Raw genomic sequence first — 13,525 nt, forward strand, 5'->3', positions numbered from 1 at the left:
ATTCGGATTGTACAGTTGTAATAAAATTAGTATGCAGTTTGATTATTTTAAGTGAAGTTACTAATTAAATGAAGTTGCAGTGTTTTAATGTTAGAGGTAGATTGAGAGATTGCGTTAGTCTCAACCTGCTTAGTAATAAGTGTTACTTAGCATTATATCAGATATAAAGTAAGTACTTATCTAAGAAATATTAAGTTTCTTATTGTACTCAGTTTTTAAATTGTTTTCATAACATAAGATATTGTCAATCAAATACTTATATGTAAATTTTACTTAGATTATTTCATGTCTATCCTGACATGTATTACGTTCCAGGTTTCTCAAATAAAATAAGTTATATAACGTTTCAAAGAACTTGATTACGAATTCTCCCTTGACAACAATATATAAGACTGAGAAATTGAATTGGTAATATTATATTATCTAAGTATTGGAATTCGTGAGTAAATTGATCAATTCGCCAAACGGCCTGTCAAAACACGGCATCTAATCGAATATCGAATTTTCTTGTTTTCCTTCAAATACTCGTAATTTTCCATGAAATATTCCTTATTCAATTCAAGATGACAGTCTATGATTATGAAAGTTGGTACATCGAAAGTATTAATTTATGACCAATTTTGTACCATGTCACAGTGACAAATAGTATGAGGTCTCTAGCGACTTTTATATTGATTGTCACTGTGACAAGGTACGAAATGGGTCATAAAACTCATAAATTAATACTCTCGACCGTGCTATATTAATCCACGGGCTGGGCTTATCGGGAACAAAGTGAATATTAAAATATTGATGAGATTTGGGAAAAAACTAAGGGAAAAAATGATGGAAATTCAATAGAATTAGTGTAGGTACCTACTTGTGTATAATTAATAACATGCTTAGTTTTGTGTGGTTTGGTTTTATGTACTTATTATGTTGTATTATTGAATTGTAATATCTATTATATCGATAATAATTTGATTTGTTGGTGTAAAACGGGAAGGAGTTAATAAAAACTTGTTCATGAAAAGCCTTTAGAAATAACTAGAAACTTTGTTGTATCATGGACTTTCATTAATTTTGCCTGATCCGTACAGTTTATTTTGATAACTTCATTTAAATGCTTAAAGTAAAGTCATTGAATTTCTAAGTTATAAAATCGAATTATAATGCCTGCCAAGAATACCGGTTAAAATTAAAAAAATCTAAAACCAAGTCTAAACCTAAAATTTTATACTCACTAGCATCTAGCGACCGGTTTTAACAGGCTATATCACTCATTTAACTCACGGACACGTCATATCTTTCTCACCATTACCAAGGTCGTGTCCCACGGACGTTACGGTGCCGCTATGACATGTGTCACGGCACTAAACCACATCAGAATTAACATTTTGTGAAGGCATAAACGCCAAGTTCTGGGTAGTGATGGTGGGGCAAGTTAGAAGTTGCGAGCGGGTTAAGGCTGACTTTCTACTGATGCGGAGATGAGAAGAGTAGGGAATCAACAAATATTTGTAATCCAGCGGAGCTGAGGACAGATGTGGATTACAGCCATTGCTATTGGTTGATTCCCGCATGTCTCACCTCACCAGAGCCTCAGTAGAAAGGCAACCTAAAGATATTTACGATTAGGTTAAAAGGCTGACATGGTATGGCTCTTTATGTTACTAAATTTTTGTATGCTAAATTAGTATGTGTATTATTTAAATAGGTAAATAAGTTTAAATACACATACATATATTTTAAGTAGATACTGCTTATACTTACTTGCAACAGTGATGAAGCTATTTAAACTGTGTGATTTCGTCACAGTATCGCTTTAACATGATTATTATATTATAATAGCAATACAGATAAAGATATTCATATGTAGGCTGTCCTTTTTAACGGGTCGGCTTTAACTTCATGTGTATGTATGATAGGAATCCTGACGGAAGTTTTAGCCATCTTTTTGCATTTTTTTAGTAGCACAACCGAGGTTCGATCCTGCGATTTTTGACGACCAGTCGACCACCCACATATGAAAGGCAAAGGCTTTAATATTTTTTGCATCATATCTTTATACTACGAAACGTATGAATCACACTAGCTTTAGCTCGTGATTCATTTCTACCAACATGTTCAAAAAACCAGTACCATTAAAAACACACTATACGCTCCCGTTTTATTACATTTACCGCAGTAGGATAATAAAGCGCTGGACTGCAGAGCCTTTGTAGCCTCGGCCGAGCAGGTTCAAACGAATAAAGAACAGAGATAAACGCACGAATGCCCCTTAATGATGACAGTTCTAGAAAATTTTGAACGAAACACAGTGGAGTAAATCAACATTACTCCACTGTGTTAATGTGCATAGTAATATTATTCTTAATACATACCTAGCACATTGTAAGTTTCTCACAATGTATTGGTTGCCCTACGTACAAGGTACTACAAAAAAACTATTATTAATGTATATATAATTTCTTTATTTATTCACAAATTGTAAAACATAGTACCTACAGTCAGCATCGAAAGTATCGGATCAGACTAAGCGTCAAAAGTATCTACTATTCTTTAGATACTTTTGACCGCGAATTGTAGAGATATATCTCTATTTGGAAAAGTATTCCAGGGTGGGAGATACTATTACTACATTATTTCATCCGCTACCTACTATTGATACTAAAATTATTGTTTTTATCGGTTATCAAAAACTGTTATTTAATGATGAATATTTAACCACGACCCATGTTTTGTTGTATTTTGTTGTTTTTGCTAATGTGGTAATCATGACGCGTGTTTTATTATTTATTTTTATGTTGTGTTACACTTCGTGTTGCATAAGATCATGGCCCCGACGGAAGACCAGCGCCAGCCAGGCTAGCATCAAACTGAGTCGGGACCATTTCGTGGCTTCAGTGGCCCTTTTCTTTTTCAATGAGTGTTAGTAAGAAGGGTTGGCTTCCACGAGGCCCCTTTAAGCGCGAGGCCGTGGGTGAGGGCCCACTTCGTCTGCGTGGCTTATAGGTTATGTTACGTGTTGTTTTCTTCTTTTATTTTGCCTGGAATAAACGCTTTCTATTATATTCTATTATCTAACATCTAAGGTTAGATAAAACACGGAGTAACTTCTACAGTTACATTGACTAATGAAAATTCCATCACATTCCACATAAAATAATTTTAAATGCCTGTTCAAAATTGAATTAGAAAAGCATTTCAAGTCAAAGTAGTTTTTAATCAACTTATTCAGGCACAGGGTGAAAATCTAACTTTAGCAAAACTGTTTAACAGCTGTTGAAAGTTTTCTAATTTCATATAACACTTGACACGACAGTTTAAATTTCACAGGTGAATAACCTACCGTGTACGATGTTTTACGACAAATATACCTAATTGTTTTTTTTATGTTTGACGATCTTATTTATTTATTTTTATTTAAATCTTTGGAAAACAAACAGGTAAATTATTGTGAAATTCTAATAGTTAAATTTGATCTGTATATCAATTCAATATTTTTATACAATAATCAATAATAATACCTAATAAAATCAATCAATTGGCCTGATAATTAGCTTAAGATGATATATTCGTATAAATTAAACCCTATAGGCACAGGATATAAAAAAATTGTGGGGATCCGTTTAAGGGTATATTCGGTATCGTGTTCTAATTCGGAAAAAGTAGAAGAAAACATTTTTTGACGCATTTTTAACCGGATCCCGACTATTTTTTACACCTGTAGATACAAGACATGGCAATCAAGATCTATGAACACTTCATCACTATTATTTACTTTTTTTAGTAAAGGCGATTGACTGTTGTACCCTCCAGAAGAAAAACTTAGACTTTTTTTGGACCTAGCTAACTTTTAGCAGATTTAGCTGTCAAAACGAATGACGGTATGTAGGATCTGGCGGATTTTATACCTTGGTCGTATAGTTATGGAATGCAACAGCCTTGAAAAAAAAAACACTGTCCCATAAAACTTTAAATACGTTTGCCTTCACTGCGACATTTCAAATATTTCAATATGCACCTTCGACTAGCGATTTATGCTAATGGAGTCTGCAACTACGACAAAATGTCACCGACACGTAATCTATATACGGTGGTTTGTTCGTCTTAGTACTAATATATCACACTTATATCATCATCATCATGTTATAGCGGCAACAGAAATACATCATCTGTGAAAATTTCAGCTGTCTAGCTATTACAGATCGCGAGATATAGCCTGGTGACAGACGGACGGATGGACGGACGGTCTGGTTCGGTGTCGCCCAACTTAGCTAGCAAAGGCCCAGGAAAACTGGCACATTCCCGATGGTTGACTTGCGCAAACAGGATTCTCCGTTTATACATTGGAACAGCTAAACCAACAAAGAATTTGAGGGATCTCGCGACTTTCATTATGAAAGTTTATGCACCAACCTGGTTCGACATAAAGACAAAATCATCATGTAAATATGGTCCAATTCATGTTTTTAACATGGTTATAAGATGTCAGTATTTACCAGATAACCTGAAAAGTATTGCACTGAAAACTATTCAAAGAAATTCATTCTTCACACACCCAGAGAATTTGTTGCTGGCTATGTTGCAAGATGATGCGTCTCACATAAGGGAGCTGGCTCTTCGAAGAGTGTTAAAAGCACGAAAAGAGACCAAAGGAAAGAAGGTTCGCGAATTTCGACTCCCAGAACTAAGGGCTGACGCATCTACTTATTATGATTTAATAGATTGGACAAAAGGAAAGATTACAGAACCTCCTATGACAATGAAATATAGCGACACAGAAATTTCAAACCTGATTACTTCAGGAGCTTTGATGGATTTCGAAAAGTATCCTTGCCACACTCAGGCTGTCGAAAGGTGTGTCAAGCTGGTAACGGAGGCTTCGTTAGCAGTTTGTGGACCAGAAGCTAGATATGGATTCATTCGTACAAGGATACAAGCCCGGCAAGACATACCCGTTTTCGACACCAAATCTCAATATTTTCGTGTTTATGAGCGCCCTGAAACTACTGATTTACAACAATAAAACGTAATTTTTTGAGTTTATTTTGCTAGTTTATTATGATTTCAGTAAAGTTTATGATTAAAATTGTTAAATAGGTCCATATATCGTTTTCAATAAATCATATATGTGAATGTCAAAAATTGCATTATGTCAAAACTTTAAACCTAATGCGCCACCTTAAGATATATATTTAGAAAACCAAAATTTTGCATAATTACTTCTAATACTATGTATCATCAATTAATGATACAGGAAATATGAAAAAAAAGAAAAAAAAATTTTTGGCCATTTTCACTCCACCCTACTCCAAATCTGTTCCCTGCGGAAGGGTGCCCATAATGCTGGCTACATTACCGAATTTCGAACAACTTGGAAGTTCTTTGCCTTCTATGAATTATTCTTATTTTCCATCTCTTTCATCATTACAATGAATAGGTATAATATCTATTAAAGATCTTTCTTAGTGACTTACAAAACGAGTTGCGAGACACTTGACATAATACCAAGTAGAACACATCGATATGCGCAGAGGCCAACCATACTGTCGTAATATCGATCTATTTTAAAAACGTCTCAGAGCAAATTACGATTTGCGCAACCGTGTCGAGTGACTTGATAGACGTCGATACCTGCACAGACGAAGAAATAATAGAGACTGCTAATATCTGCATAGCATAGCTTTTTGGTATTTAGTTCGCCATTTATAAGGTGCATGGGGGTAACTTCGAACCAGAAGAACTTCATACTTTAGCAAAACTTACGCAACTAGAACGCTTATCCAGTCATCGTGCTTCCTGTTGCTACAGTAGAAATTAAGTGCTTTTAATTTAGTAGACATTTACAAAATTACCCCGCATTCGAAGTTAAATATACCTGTGTTTACATAATTGTCATTCTTAAAATTTTATCAAAAATGTGTATACTTAGATCACATGTTTTTATCAAGTTACGAAGTCACCTAAACCAAGCCTATTCTCATAATATTTTATGCAATTCACTTATAATTTCTTTTAAAATTATTTTACTGACATAGTAATTTCTAGACAGTCATGAAACAGACCTAAAAGTAACGCCATTCTAAATCGAAAACGTTAATTTTATGGCGCGATGAGCAGTCTCGATTATTAACTTGTCTTTTAAACCTGACACAATCAAAACATTTATTACTCTAAACAGTTTATGCTTGTTTAAAATTATAGACACTTATGCCCTTCTAACTTTTGATAAGAACAGGTCACAGATTTGATATTAGATAAATCTTAATTGATAAAAGTGCTCCGGTTGACATTTTTGGTTACGTACGAAAGTTGATTGATACGAAATTAATTTGAGGTTGTAATTGGCTAAGCAAATTCGATAACAGATAAAGTTAGCTTGTTTTTGATTAGGATTGATTGGGTAACACTTATTTGTACTTGAAGTTTAAGAAGAGTCGTGTTTTTGCCAATTATTTTTATTTATCGGAGTCGCGTCTTAATTTAAACAGATTAAACTTTCTGATATTACGATTTTTTGATTGAATCGGATAGGCCAATTCTTGGGATTAGTTGTCAAGCGGCCGCCGGGCTCCTTGGTGCGTCCATTAATAAATCGCATACTAACGGATAGGGGTTTACGAGTACATTCACGGAAAAATAGTTTCATTGTTAATTGAAGTGGGCATATGATTATAGGCAACCCAACTCTGGTGGCTTAGTTGCCGTTAATATATCTGAAGATTCTTCATGGATATTGTCAAATCTTATAAAATGTCTCCCATTTCTGTTCATGGAGATTTGATTGTGTGACATTTTATTGATTGTGTTAGATACCTTCCATACCCTTATTACCAAATAATGTGCTGATTTGGCCCGGTAGCAACGAGATCGTACCGTGTACCAGAAAGAAGGGGAGAGAGGAAATGGTCGGCTCCCCAGGTCCAATCTATGCTATATTTCTTCATACTCTTAGCAACTAGTTATATCATTTTGGTATAATTTAGGGACGAGGAATTCATTTTTTAAATAATCGTTATACCTTTTCATACAAATAAACTGATTTTTGCACAGTAAATGAAAAAAAAATATATTTTTTAGGACAATTTCGGACTTTACAATCACAGTGTGGCGATTTGTACTAAATAAAAAATTGAGCAATTTAGCTCATTTATTCCTCATTCTAAAAAGTATCACTTTATAATAGGCACTCATGTATTTTTTTGTGAATAATAATTTGTAGCGCGTGGTGGTGACGATTTACATTTAAATTGAATTAAGGCCAAAGTCAAACATTAAAAATGTTAAAAAAAAACTGAATCTGGCATTTGAAAAGTATGAATAAGTACAATGTTTTAATATTGAACAGATAAATTACACGTGTAATTTTTGGGGTCCCTTTGTTTCCCATAAAGTTTTAAGTCATAATGTATTGTTTGTCATATTATCGTTTGTCATAAAACTGAAACCGTTAACTTTTCAGGATTTTCGTAAGGTTATTCTATAGATTGGTTAGGTTAGGTTAGGTTTGTTTTATGGCAATCCTGAAAACTTACGCGTTTCTGAGAAAAACCAATTATGACTAACGAAAATTCGGACAAACATACATTATGACTTAAAACTATTTGGGAAACAATAGAGACCCGTAATTTTTACAAATGAAATGGTTTTCTGCCACCCTATTATAAGGCAGTAGACTTTTTTGCTAACAAGGTATGTCCATCAAATACGCTCATAAGAACGATATATTCTATCGATATAGGCTTATGCACTATCTAATGATATATAAGTTATTTCGGGACGCGTTATGGCCCAGAACCCATACTATCCGGGACACGGTTCTTTAATTCAATAGGTACTAATTAGCTATAAAAATATGACTTTCCGCGGGTAGGTACCTTATGGGGGTTGGCGCTTACGTCACGTAGCACTGTATTAGTGTTAGAGCGTCGTTAATAATTGTGTAACCGCCAACCACCATAACATTTCTTTACACGTGGAACGTCACAAATAGAAATACATACAACGTACTACGCAATAAGCATAAAAGTATTAATGAATAATGAAAAAGCATACATATTTCAAGCTTAGTGCTTATATGTTTCGTGTCGGCATGTCACACGCGGGATATTGCTCTTTCATTAATTATCAGTTTTAATTTATCGCGGGAAATATCTCTCTGGGGCCGGCAATAAATGAGCTTTTAATTTTATTATTGCAGCAAGTTCCAGTATATACTTATCGCTTTATTTATAAAATTCATGGAATAAAAAGTATCCATTGCTGTTAATTGTTTGCTATCATAACAATTGATTAATAAGTTGTACTGCTACAAGTACAAAGATAAAGTTCTATATTTCAGTACTAATCGGTATGTATGTACCTACGTTAAAGATGCGTGTTGAAGGAAAGAGGATGAAGTCATTCATCTCCATACAAAGATAGGTATCCGTTTTCCTCTCTGACATTAAGTATATAAAATATTTTAAAGCAATTTAATGTAAGTCTATACCAACCACAGGTATTCCCCTTAGTTTTTGTATGAAAAATGTGGTTTGCTCAATCAATAAATCCGAAAAAAGTCAAGGAGAAGGGAAAAGGCTTTGGGCAATATAGGTACCTACAACAAATTGTGTAAAAATATTTTTCTGCAGCATTGACGTGAGCGATAACGATGACACTGTAAATTTTCTTGATAAATTTTGCTGCTTTTCCGTAATACGAGTATTGCCGTGACCAAAACGTCGATTCGTCACTCGTTTTGTCAACATAACTATAAATATATCTAGGTAATTCAGAATTTCAAGATGTCGTGCCTGCAGTGTCGGCAAAAAGAATTGATAGTATAGAGGGGTCCTGTCATTGTAAATTTTGTAGTCACTGTAAATTTACTGCCATCTATCGACACACGACTAAAACTCAAAATGAAAACGTATAAAGTTATCAAAAAAATTATATATATGGATAAATGATTTTATTATTTTTATATCATTTTGATCCATGTTCATTCACTGATATCTATGTGTTAAAATTGTTAAATATGAAACGGTGTCGTCACGCCATCTAGCCGAGGATAGGCTAAAGGTGTGTGAGCCATCTATTCGAGAATGACTTTTACTTGAATTCCGAGGCACGTTTTTTCCTTAGACTTTATTCGTCTTTCGGATAACAAAGGCAAATTCTTTTTTAAACAGTCAGTTAAAATATGCTAGACTAGAATTTAACCTTGTTTTTATGCCTACAATTGAATACCTCGAATAAACAGAGCGCCACAGCTCTTACTCAGACAAAGCTAACGTTATAATTAAATAAAGTGCTTAAGTGACCTTTATTCCCAGCGTATCTAACCAACACATCTGAATATTAGTCATAATCATAACGTTTCGCGGCTTATAAAGTTCCGAGAAGCGAAACTTTGTGGCAATTTCACGGATGTCGTTTGACGTAACAAGTTGATCTAGTTCGTGTGATTCATATGGCTTATTAATTTTGATTCACCTTTTGTGGTTAGTTTGTCACGTATGATACACTATGGAGAGCTTGCTACAGCAGTAAAATCTGTTATTAAAAAAAAACAACGGGTTGCACTCCGGGAGTGCCGGCAGAAGTGAAAGCTCAACGACATTGTAACTCAAAATATTAATAACAGCGCCATCTAGTGCAAAATATCTGCAGCACTATGAATAATTGAGGTTAACACCATCTAGCGTTATTTCGTCGCATTACTTAAAACCCCTAAGCACATCACTGTGAGTACTACAGTTATATTAATACCAGTTTGAGGGAAACTCACTAGATGGCATTTAAATCAAAAAAAGAAAAACACAATGACATTGTCCGTCACACGTGACGTCACGCAAGCGCCCTGCGCCGCCTAAACGAAAGAGCAGGCTCAGGCATACATTTTCGCCGCGCGGTAGAAAGAGAGGGTTACGCCTTACGCCTTACGCTGTCTCGAGTTTACCATTTTTTCCCCACCTCAAAAAGTGCACAGCGCCGCTAAAGAAGTTTTCATTTCAAAAAATACCCAAAAGCGGATATAGGTACGGAGAACACATCATTGCGAGCGTACCTAGTGAGTTTTTTGATGTTATCGTTCTTTAAGCGAATACGATTCAAAAGTTAAATTCCATTAAGCTTTTCGCTAGCCTTAAAAATTTTAAATTTTATGTTACTGCAATGAGAAGTGTACAAAAAGCGTAAATGGTAAGCATTTATTACGACACCCGTTAAATGTAACTGACATTACTGTTCGTGCCTGTTCCATGATTATTTTTCCGCACGTAAATAAACCTCCTCATTTTGACGAATTTCAACCTACTTATTTTAGTTTTAAAGCAGCCTCGTCTGAGTTAAAATACTCTTGAAAAAACATACTTTACACCTAAATAGCAAACATTGACTGGAAATATTCTCAATCTATTTCACTACAACGCTGACATAAAACACGTTTAACAGGTGTCAGAATGTGACAGTTACCTAAATAATGGCCTGCGCTAAACCCCGCGCGGAGCTATATTCAATAATCCTATTTAATAAAAGGCTAGATCGTTTAAGGCCTACACATAGAATAAATCTTCTCGTACATTTCCCAGCACCGACTCACATTCTGAGATAACTGTCTTACAAGCTCATTGCTTCAAACAATAGTATAAATCGAGTTGAAGCGGGGACATTTGCGAATTCGAAATGTTCTTCGCTTTGTTGTTTTCCGCCTTTGATGACATTGCCTTCATTGTTGATCTTGCGTAGCTATAATTATTGTATTATCTTGTTTCTGTTTGAATGGTATTTCTGGTTATAGCTGTAGGTACTTTTAGCTCATGTTGTTTTCTTTTGTTTCATATAATTTAAGTGAACTTGAGTGCCTTATAACTTATAACATTCCGATCCGGTTATTCTTTTGTTAATTTTAAATTAATTATTGTTCATTTCAAAGGCGTGAATAATAGCTGATATTGTTAATAATTTTATTGTTGTCAATTCATATATTTTATTTTGTGCATTAATTTTTGTTCACTAGTCCCCTAACTTTTTCTGCAAATTTCGTTAATTTTGACTACCTATTTCAAACCTATAAATGAAAATAATTAAATATAGCTAAGCCAGTACACTGTACAGACTCCTTAGTAATAGCTCCGAAAACTACACCTCGAGCGATTTGCGCCAGTACAATGACAACCAAGCTTAATGGTTAGCTGGAAGAGATCCCGGGAGATATTAACGGGATAAGTTCGCCTTTGTACACATTTACTGTATTCTCTCTTTGTATGCTTGTTTTGGGCAATAAAGTGTTTACTACTACCTACTCATCATCATCATCTCAGCCATAAGACGTCCACTGCTGAACATAGGCCTCCCCCTTGGACCTCCATACGTGCCGGTTGGAAGCGACCCGCATCCAGCGTCTTCCGGCGACCTTAACAAGATCGTCTGTCCATCTTGTGGGTGGACGTCCTACGCTGCGCTTGCTAGTCCGTGGTCTCCACTCGAGCACTTTTCGACCCCATCGGCCATCTTCTCTGCGTGCAATGTGGCCTGCCCATTGCCACTTCAGCTTGCTAATCCGGTGGGCTATGTCGGTGACTTTAGTTCGTCTACGGATCTCCTCATTTCTGATTCCATCACGTAGAGAAACTCCGAGCATAGCCCTCTCCATAGCTCGTTGAGCGACTTTGAGTTTTGAGATGAGGCCGATAGTGAAAGACCACGTTTCGGAGCCGTAAGTCATCACTGGTAACACACATTGATTAAAGACTTTCGTCTTGAGGCACTGAGGTATGTCGGACGAAAAGACATTACGTAGTTTCCCGAACGCTGCCCAACCGAGTTGGATTCGGCGGTTGACCTCTTTCTCGAAGTTGGACCTACCTAATTGGACTACTTGTCCTAGGTAGATGTACGAGTCAACAACTTCGAGTACCGAGTTCCCAACAGAGACTGGGATGGGCACAACATTGGCATTTGACATAAGTTTTGTCTTGTCCATGTTCATTTTCAAGCCCACCCGTTGTGAAACTCGGTTGAGGTCATCGAGCATCATGCTGAGTTCCTCCATCGACTTTGCCATGACTACGATATCGTCGGCAAACCGAAGGTGAGTGATGTATTCGCCGTTGATATTGATGCCAAGTACTTCCCATTCCAGGAGCTTGAAGGCGTCTTCCATTACGGCAGTAAACAGTTTCGGACAGATAACGTCTCCCTGCCTTACGCCTCTTCGCAATGCAATCGCCCTCGTGCTCTGCTCCTGTACTCGGACCGACATGGTGGCGTTACTATACAAACACTTCAACACTTCGATGTACCGATAGTCAATATGGCATCGCTGAAGAGACTCAAGCACCGCCCATGTTTCCACCGAATCGAAGGCTTTCTCATAGTCCACAAACGCTAAGCATAATGGCAAGTTATACTCTTCGGTCTTCTGTATAACTTGTCGCAGCGTATGGATGTGGTCTATGGTACTATAGCCTTTTCGGAAACCGGCTTGTTCGGGAGGCTGGAAGTCATCAAGTCTGTGTTCGAGACGGTTCGTGATGACCCTTGAAAACAGCTTATAGACATGGCTCAGAAGCGTGATGGGTCTGTAGTTCTTCAATAGGTTGTTATCACCTTTTTTGAAGAACAGCAACACCTCGCCTCTATTCCATGTTTCAGGCGTTATGCCCTCGGACAAGACGGAATTAAAGAGCTTCTGGAGGACTTTAAGTACCGGTGTTCCACCCGCTCTCAGAAGCTCTGAAGTGATTCCGTCTTTGCCCGGCGCCTTGTTGTTCTTAAGCTGCTTCAGGGCCATCCTAATCTCGTATAGACTGATGTCCGGGATATCTTCGGTATAATGTCGGGACAGCTTGGCTCTTGGATCTCCTACCAAGCTGTCAACGGGCTTTGCGATCGAAGTGTATAACTGTCCATAGAACCTCTCGATCTCACCTAAAACCTCCGCTTTGCTCGACGCTATGCTGCCATCTTCCCGTTTCAGCTTTGTCAGCTGGCTTTGCCCAATAGACTTGTCCTTTGCGAACACTTTGGAGCCTTGGTTTCGCTCAATAGTCTCTTTAATACGGTTAGTATTAAAGAGACGCAGATCATGTCGCAAGGACTTAGATAAACGTCTATTGAGCTGCCTATATGACTCCGCGTCATCGGGAGACTGCAACTGTAGCGAGCGTCGTTCAGCCATGAGGTTTAAGGTTTGCTCGGTCAATTTCTGAGGTCTATCTTTACGGCGGGGTCTAAAAAACTTAGACCCTACTGTATGGACAGTTTCCACTAGCCCGTCGTTGATTTCGTCCACTGAAGCCAAGTTCTCTAGGCAAGCAAAGCGGTTAGAGAGCTCGAGTTGAAAGCTTTCGGGGTTTTGAACATGGGCTCGAGTAGGTCGGAGCATAGACTTCATCAGGCTGGACCTTTCAAGTTTAATATTGATATTCAGTGTGCCTCTTACGATTCGGTGATCACTACCGGTCTTTACCCTGTTGATCACAGAGACATCACTGAATATCCGTTTCTTGTCGGTCATGATGAAGTCTATCTCGTTTCTCGTGGAACCGTCAGG

Source organism: Cydia splendana, chromosome 10 (assembly GCF_910591565.1).
Source record: "Cydia splendana chromosome 10, ilCydSple1.2, whole genome shotgun sequence".
Classification (NCBI taxonomy): Eukaryota; Metazoa; Arthropoda; class Insecta; order Lepidoptera; family Tortricidae; genus Cydia; species Cydia splendana.